Consider the following 8,541-nt stretch of genomic DNA (forward strand, 5'->3'; position numbering starts at 1 on the left):
CATTTGATCAGCTCAAATTAGCCCAGGCCCCATTAATATCAAATAAAAACAAAAAAATGTTCTCTCAGTATTTGTGCCATTATATCACTTCACAATTCCTCGACTCAACGGAGGTCCGGGGTTCAAAATTATTTACCCTCATCGCAGGATTACCACAATTCCGTCAGATAGCAAGCTAGAATTTTCTACTATCTCAGATGATAATAATAATAATAATCATAATATTAATAATGATAATAATAATAATAATTGTGTACCTAATCTGAATCTATACTACCTTCATTATATCGGCATAAAATTATCCGACTAACTGAATTTGTTGAAATAAAATAAAATGAACGAACAAATAGGTATTTAAAGTATCACAACAAACAGATTTTCTTTAACAGGGGCCCTAGCTAGTGTTGGTGGGTGGACATTTGTACCTCGGTGCCATGACTCTTCACACACATATGATGCAGCAACGCCTTAAGTTATCTTGCATAAAATACAACTACTTTACATTAAATCGAGTACTTCATCTATCCAACTTTATCTGGTTCACAGGATATATGGCAAAGATTCTTGTGTCATCTTAACCTGACTTCTTTCATATATCTCTCCAAGAACGAAGGCTCCTTTATTACCTCAACGAAATTAATTAGCCTTTTCCCCCGTCTCCTCTGACAGTACTCATAAAACAAGGATACAACCATGCTTATGCAATAAAGACAACTAGATGGGAAATTCATACTCTATTCCTAATTTGTTTCCCTCCCGAACAACTTTAAATGATTAAAATTAAAAGAAAAATACCGACCACTCTAATCTTACTACTTTAATTATTCAATATAAAATCATCCCACGCTATTCCTATATTCTGATATGATTTATCTACAGAGAATATGAATACCATAAAATCATAATTTTGTACTCAACAGTGCTGGTCCGTTGTCCATCGTACGCCGTTCGAGCCCAGGGGAGGGCTCCCTTGAAGGTCTTAGCCCATCATGCTGAAGTGGGAGATCGCTGGTTCAGGACGTTCCATGATGCTCCTGGAATAATCCATAGCGTTGGGGTTTGAACACTGAAATGACACTGTTTTCACAAAAACTTCCTCCGCTCACGTCACAGGCAAATTTTCCTTTCTTCTAACCAGAATGAAAGTTATGAATGTATACGATACCCCGGTACAGGACACAGCTCGCCTATCCTAATCCGACATATGCCAATCCGAGCTCGCAGATTCCTTACCGGAACAGTTTAACCTCCCCGCATTACCCTAAGGTGGGCTACTTATGTTTATTATCAACCCTGTCTTGTATGCTTTGTTCAGCGCGCTCCTCAAATTACGCTGTTCTGAAGCACGATAAACATTGATACAATTTTGTTTATGTGATAACCACTAATTCTTCGTACTATCACTATTCACTCGCCTGCCGTTTACACAGTTTGTAACATAGATTATAATTAAGAGGCTCTCTGCCTCCACTACGGGATACTGATTGAAAAATAACGTTCCACATTCGACAGACGGCAATTCATTGTTTCACAGTTCTCGGTGCGAACTTATGTCACTCACGATCCTTCGTGTCACGCCGCGATCAAACCATAGATGCGCACATCATGATCACACAGTTCAGATTTTTATTGAATAATCGCACTGATATCCGACTTTTCACACTTCCGTTTACAAAAATTTCTCATACAGAGAGGGGAAATCAGACCAAAAAGTGGCCGTGCGGTCACCTCGTAGGCTCCTCGAAGACTCGTGTCCACCCTCATATGTGCAGACAAATATAAGGGCTACCCTAGGGTGGGGGATGCTTGGGAGACATCTCCCTCCTACAAATTTCGGTTTTCCAGATCCACAGGGCTTACGAATCTCAGCGATGCGGCAAATTGTGTGGCCAAATACTCCGAAATACAAGATGTGATGCGGAACTCAGGATGATCGGTGGATTTGTAGTAATTAATTCCAATAAAATCGGGGTGGGGGTAGTACTCGCTATTAGCATTTGGCGCCACTAGTGATGTGTTTGAGCCCGGCTCGAGCTGCTCGAACAGTTGACGTCAGAGTTCGAGCTTTTGTGCGCGCCGCAACCTAGCGCCTTGCTGTTACTAACACCCAGCAAACTTGAGAAATATATGTAAGAGTATTATGCGGGACAGTATCGGTTCGTCCTCTTTACTGTTACTTCCGTGTCTTTTGTACATAATATAATTTCGACCCATACCTATATATTCGAGACAGCCAAAATTTGTGTTTGTGCGATTATTCGTTACAAATGCCTCCATCCAAATTAACCAATTGTCTACTAAAATGTGTTGTTTGGGCCGTATAAATACAGAAAAAGGAAACCACTACACGTGTCGTAATATTTACATATTTGAATGGTAATAAGACTAAAAATGTATCTTCAGTTGTTGACGTATTTCTCGCTCGGCTGCATGGCTCAATGGTTAGCGTGTTGGCCTTTGGTCACAGGGGTCCCGGGTTCGATACCCGGCGAGGGCAGGTTTTTTAACACCATAAGATGGTGTCTTGTTTTATTTGTTACAGATGGGCTCGAAAAATACTGGACCGATTGACCTGAATTATGGTAAAGGATACAGAGTGAAATCTCGAGTCACTTTTGATTTTCATATATATTTCACGCAACCAGACAGTAACATTGCTGCATAATAATATTTATACATGTATTTGTGTACACGATTGATGAGATGTTAATAGTTTCTTACGCAAATTCTTCTATACGAGCAAAAAGGGTAATTCTCTCCCAAGGAGTGGATTCAAACCCCCCAACATTGAGGACAGAAGGAGAACCTCGCTTGCCGTGCTGCACAATTTTCTTAGGCGCCCAAAGCATGACAATGTAAGAATAGTATTACCGTATTCATAATTTTGCACGGTCTAGAAAGCCAACAACAACAGACGAGAGGATATGTCGTGCTGACCACACGACACCTCGTAATCTGCAGAGCTTAAGGCTGAGCAGCGGTCGCTTGGTAGGCCATGGCCCTTCGGGGCTGTTGCGCGATAGGGTTTAGTTTGGTTTTTTATTCATGATGTTGCGTCAAACGTACAGTTGTTACAAGGCACACAAGTCCTGCCTCGGGATGAAATACTTCTGTTAAAAAGCGGGGAATATTACGGATACATGCCTTGTCCTTTTCATTGCATATTATCATAATGTAAGCCTTCTAATTTTATGGGCAATCTTTATTCGCCATAACATATACGTCAATGACTGAATATAGTAATATCTGAAAGCACGTACCTTCGATAGCAATATCATACACACACCTGCGTGAACGGTGCTCATTTCTTATGCTGTTTGCTTATCTGCACGTTCGCGCTGTAGCCCGAGTCAGACTCCGTCTTCGGTCACGTGACTGCTCTAGCCTGCTTGGAACAGGCTCGAGCCTCAGCGCGTATCGGGTCGGCTCGATCCCGCTCGAACACGGGTATCGTTTGCCCATCACTAGCTGTAGCCCAAGTCAGACTCCGCCTTCGGTCACGTTACTGCTCGAGCTTGCTTCGAACAGGCTCGAACCTCGGCGCGTGTCGGGTCGGCTCGAACACGGGTATCGTTTGCCCATCACTAGCTGTAGCCCGAGTCAGACTCTGCCTTCGGTCACGTTACTGCTCGAGCTTGCTTCGAACAGGCTCGAACCGCGGCGCGTATCGGGTCAGCTCGAACACAAGTATCGTTTGCCCATCACTAGCTGTAGCGCAAGTCAGACTCCGCCTTCTGTCACGTGACTGCTCGAGCCTCGGCGCGTATCGGGTCGGCTCGAACACGGGTATCATTTGCCCATCACTAGCTGTAGCGCGAGTCAGACCCCGCCTTCGGTAACGTTACTGCTCGAGCTTGCTTGGAACAGGCTCGAGCCTCGGTGCGTATTGGGTCGGCTCGATCTCGCTCAAACACGGGTATCGTTTGCCCATCACTAGCTGTAGCCCGAGTCAGACTCCGCCTTCGGTCACGTTACTGCTCGAGCTTGCTTCGAACCTCGGCGCGTATCGGGTCGGCTCGAACACGGGTATCGTTTGCCCATCACTAGCTGTAGCCCGAGTCAGACTCCGCCTATGGTCACGTTATTGCTCGAGCTTGCTTCGAACTGGCTCGAACCCCGGCGCGCATCGGGTCGGCTCGAACACAAGTATCGTTTGCCCATCACTAGCTGTAGCCCGAGTCAGACTCCGCCTTCGGTCACGTTATTGCTCGAGCTTGCTTCGAACAGGCTCGAACCTCGGCGCGTATCGGGTCGGCTCGATCCCGCTCGAACACGGGTATCGTTTGCCATCACTAGCTCAAATACGTCAGCCTCGTGTCGGTAGATTTAATGGCACGCAAAGGAACTCCTGCGGGACTAACTTCCGGTACCTAGGCGTCTCCGAAAACTGTAAATGTTGTTAGTAGGACGTAAAGCCAATAAAATTATTATTCTTTCTTGGCCCTAATGTTCTTCCAGCCCGATATCCCCAGCGCTTTAAAGCGAGGATGTAAGGGGTGCTTTTTTTCAGTTTGGGGCCATGACCATAGAAGTACAGAACTCCATTGTTCGTTTTCTTACAATAATGTTGTTGGCTTTACGACCCGCTAACTACTTTTTCGGTTTTCGGCATCGTTTTCTTTAATTGCCTATCATGTTCGTTTTTTTCTAGTTGCTTTACGTCGCACCGACACAGATAGGTCTTATGGCGACGATGGGGCAGGAAAGGCCTAGGAGTTGGAAGGAAGCGTCCGTGGCCTTAATTAAGTTACAGCCCCAACATTTGCCTGGTGTGAAAATGGGGAACCACGGAAAACCATCTTCAGGGCTGCCGACAGTGGGGTTCAAACCCACGATCTCCCGGATGCAAGCTCACAGCCACGCGCCTCTAAGCGCACGGCCAACTCGCCCGGTCCCATCATCATCTTCTTTTCTTCTTCGTCTTAATCTGTTTACCCTTCAGGGTAGGTTTCTCCCTCGAAGTCAGCGAGGGATCCTACCTCCACCGCCTCAAGGGCAGTGTTCTGGAGCTTCAGACTCTGGGTCGGGGTATACAACTGCGGAGGATGACCAGTACCTCGCCCAGATGGCCTCACCTGCTATGCTGAACAGGGGCCCTGCGGGAGGTTGGGAAGTTTGGAAGGGACAGACAAGGAAGAGAGAAGGAAGCGGCCGTGGCCTTAAGTTAGGTACCATGCCGGCAATAGCCTGGAGGAGAAGTGGGAAACCACGGAAAACCACTTCGAGGAAGACTGAGGTGGGAATCGAACCCATCTCTACTCAGTTGACCTCCGGAGGCTCAGTGAACACTGTTCCAGCCCCCGTACCACTTTTTAAATTTCGTGGCAGAACCGGGAATCGAACCCGGGCCTCCGGGGGTGGCAGCTAATCACACTAACCACCACACCACAGAGGTGGACTAATTGCCAGACAATGAATAAATTGATGGTTTCATAACGTACGGTAATGCTTTTGCACGTAAAATCGGTATAAACTGTATACTTCAACAGTAGAGTAACTTTGTAGACCCTGTCCAGGCGGACATTCTGAGCCTTTCACCAGTCTAATGCGAGCGGCCGTCCACTGTGCTATTCATTTGAAACAAAACTGAGCCTATTAAGGATATTTTACCTGCATATGTCGACGTCGTTTTATGAGGAGGTGCCTCCCCCTCATTTGGAATGGTGTCAGTCGACGAAGGACGAAGATTATTTACTTATTTATTGACGTCAATGTATTTTTCCTATCTTGTTTTAATATTTTATCACATCGTGTGCATTTTACTCGTTTGTCTGGAAGCTCTTCAAAGTAGTCCCAAGTCCATGACCTTTTACCACCGGCCATTGTCTGCTCTGTCTGAAGTAATAACAAAGTCGTCTATTATAATAATGTATTACTAAGTATCAGTGAGAAAATAATAACTCGTAGCATACAAAATCATGTTAACTATCGGTACTTGAAAGTAATGATTAACAACATTAAGCCTGCAAAACACAACAAAGTTATACAGAAACGCATTTCTAAAGAGCGGACAAAATATAAAATGCAAAGGTACATATTAACGAAATGAATAGCTTTCCATAAAATTGCGTTTACCAGTCTGTTGTTCGTACTGCCAGAAAGACTTAAACAAATGCTCTTTCCGTTCTCAGAGAACGTTGTGTTCACCACCCCACGCACATAAATATACGGAGTGTACCTAGTAGTAGTCTAATAAGACGACTGGTCCGTCCGCGCTGCGCATAGTCGATGTGTGGGGTCGCCTGACAGTTCGAACAGGTTCGATACGGCATCGGGCGTACGTAGCGTATCGGGCCGACTCGAGCCTGCTCGAACTTCCGTATCATTCGCCCATCACTAGGCGCCACTGTAAGCGTGGGTACGCCGAGCCGGTTACGTAATCTTATGAAGATGCATTTTCGTCGGTGAGATTATTCTACCTTGATTTCCAATTTTCCCATTCATCCAATATTCCTCTTATTACTCTGACATATGTTTTCTGGTTAGTTTAGCCTTTATTGAGCTGAAATCACCCCATCGCTTTGGCATCGCTGTGCGTTGGCGTTTGTTTTCAAGATGGAGTCAGCAAAATTATGTTCTTCTTCCCCTTGTTCCAAGATACGCGCGCAGTTCGGGAGTTTTTCTGAGCCACCCACTGGGTGCTCTAGGCGCCTCTATGTCGCGAAGTGTTATGCAATATGGCGCTACTGCCAGCATCCACACAAAGGAAGCTACAAGCCTACTAATTTCTTAAATATATAATTCGAAATAATTATTCATGTGACTATACGGTCACATCTGCCCCTCCGTTGGTTTCAAGAAATTTGGAACGGAGTTACGAATTTCTTGGTTTAAAATTTTGCTTTAAGGAACGTCTCCTCTGTGTGTCCCTAATCTTTGAGACTCTAAATTCAGCCAGGCATTTTCTCTTTCGAGAAGGAAACATATCCGTCCCAAGGCTTCACGCTTCTGATACAATCCTAGGCATTCTTCACAACACTGGCCGTCTTGGTTCTCCTGCTCGACCGTTGACATCACGTGGACCATTGCATCCTCTTGAACGTCCTCTTCCTCGTCCAATGGATCCTCATCTTCGTCTCTCTCCAGATCATCTCCCTCTTCTTCGACGTTCTCATCCACCTGATTGGCGTCTATTCTGCTGCTCCCTGGAGGATGGTATACTTTCAAATTTGCGGCGTTGTAGACTGTCTCAGTTGTGCCGTCCATACTCTGGACCTTGTACGAATTATTGTCCAGATTTTCGATGGCCCTATACGGGCCAATGTATAGCTCCGCAAACTTGTGATAGATTTTATTTGCGAGATCGGAGATCGCTGGTCGTTTAACAAGAACGAGTTCACCAACTCGTAGCGGACGATGGTACCTTTTCCCACGCAGACGTCGTAATCTCTTTTCCGCCTGCTCTTTCAAGTATTCCGCCGTCGTTTGGATGCAGAGTTCCGCGGATAAGCGGGGGTCTTGGGGACATTGGATCACGTTCACCCAGGGTCTCTTGCGAACTTCATCGAAATGAACGACGCTTGGGATCATCCCAGTTGATTCGTGGACTGTCCCATTAACACACTTCTCAATGATAGGAAGGACGTCCACCCATCGCCAGTGTTGACGGGAACAGTAGATTCGGCAGAATTTGCCTATTTCCCGCATGATCCGCTCAGCTGGATTGGATTCGGGGTGGCGAATCGAACTCAAATGATGCTTCACCCCTAGCCGTTCAATATCCCTTTTAAAAGCTCCGGAGGTAAATTGGGAACTGTGGTCTGTTAAAATACATTCCGGTTTACCCATCCTCGGAATGATTTTATTCTTTATCTGATTGATGACAGCTCTGGTATTTGCTTTTTGTACAGGGCAAAGTTGGATGAATTTCGAAAAAACATCGACGCACACCAAAATATACTGCATTCCGCGTCGTGCCTTGGGCAAAGGACCGTAAAAATCTACCGCGAAGAGCTCTTTGGGCTCCTTCGGCAACAAAGGTCGTGGCAGTTGTTTAAGCAAAAGGTGTTGTGTTTCACCCGCTGGCATATATCGCACGTCATCAATACACGGCGGACAATCTTCCTCAAATTTGGCCAAATGAAGGTTTCCTTTAACGTAGATACAACCTTGTCGATCCCGGCGTGACCAATGGCTCGGTGGGCCAACCAAATTAAGTCTTCATGTAAGACGGGCGGCACTACTATCCTGTATCGAGTGTGGTTATCATCGACAAATTTGTGTAGAATCCCATTGAAGTAATTGTATCGTTCTGCCTTCCTCTCTATTTCTGAGTGCTCGGCGGTACCCGGTTGTATTTTCCGCTTGAAGAACTTAATCAATTTCCCTGTTTCCGGATCTCTTTCTTGCTCCTACCCTATAGTCCTCAACTTCTCTAGCGTGGCCTGGTCTTCGTCTTCTAGTTGGATGTGGAAAATGGAAGTTTCGCTGGTGTCCGGGTTTCGACTCAATGCATCTGCGATAATGTTGTTCTTCCCAGCACAATGCTCTACTGTTAAGTCATACTGCTGGACGAAAAGACACCAACGATTGACCCTTTCG

The sequence above is a fragment of the Anabrus simplex genome, chromosome 2, assembly GCF_040414725.1.
Source record: "Anabrus simplex isolate iqAnaSimp1 chromosome 2, ASM4041472v1, whole genome shotgun sequence".
Taxonomy (NCBI): domain Eukaryota; kingdom Metazoa; phylum Arthropoda; class Insecta; order Orthoptera; family Tettigoniidae; genus Anabrus; species Anabrus simplex.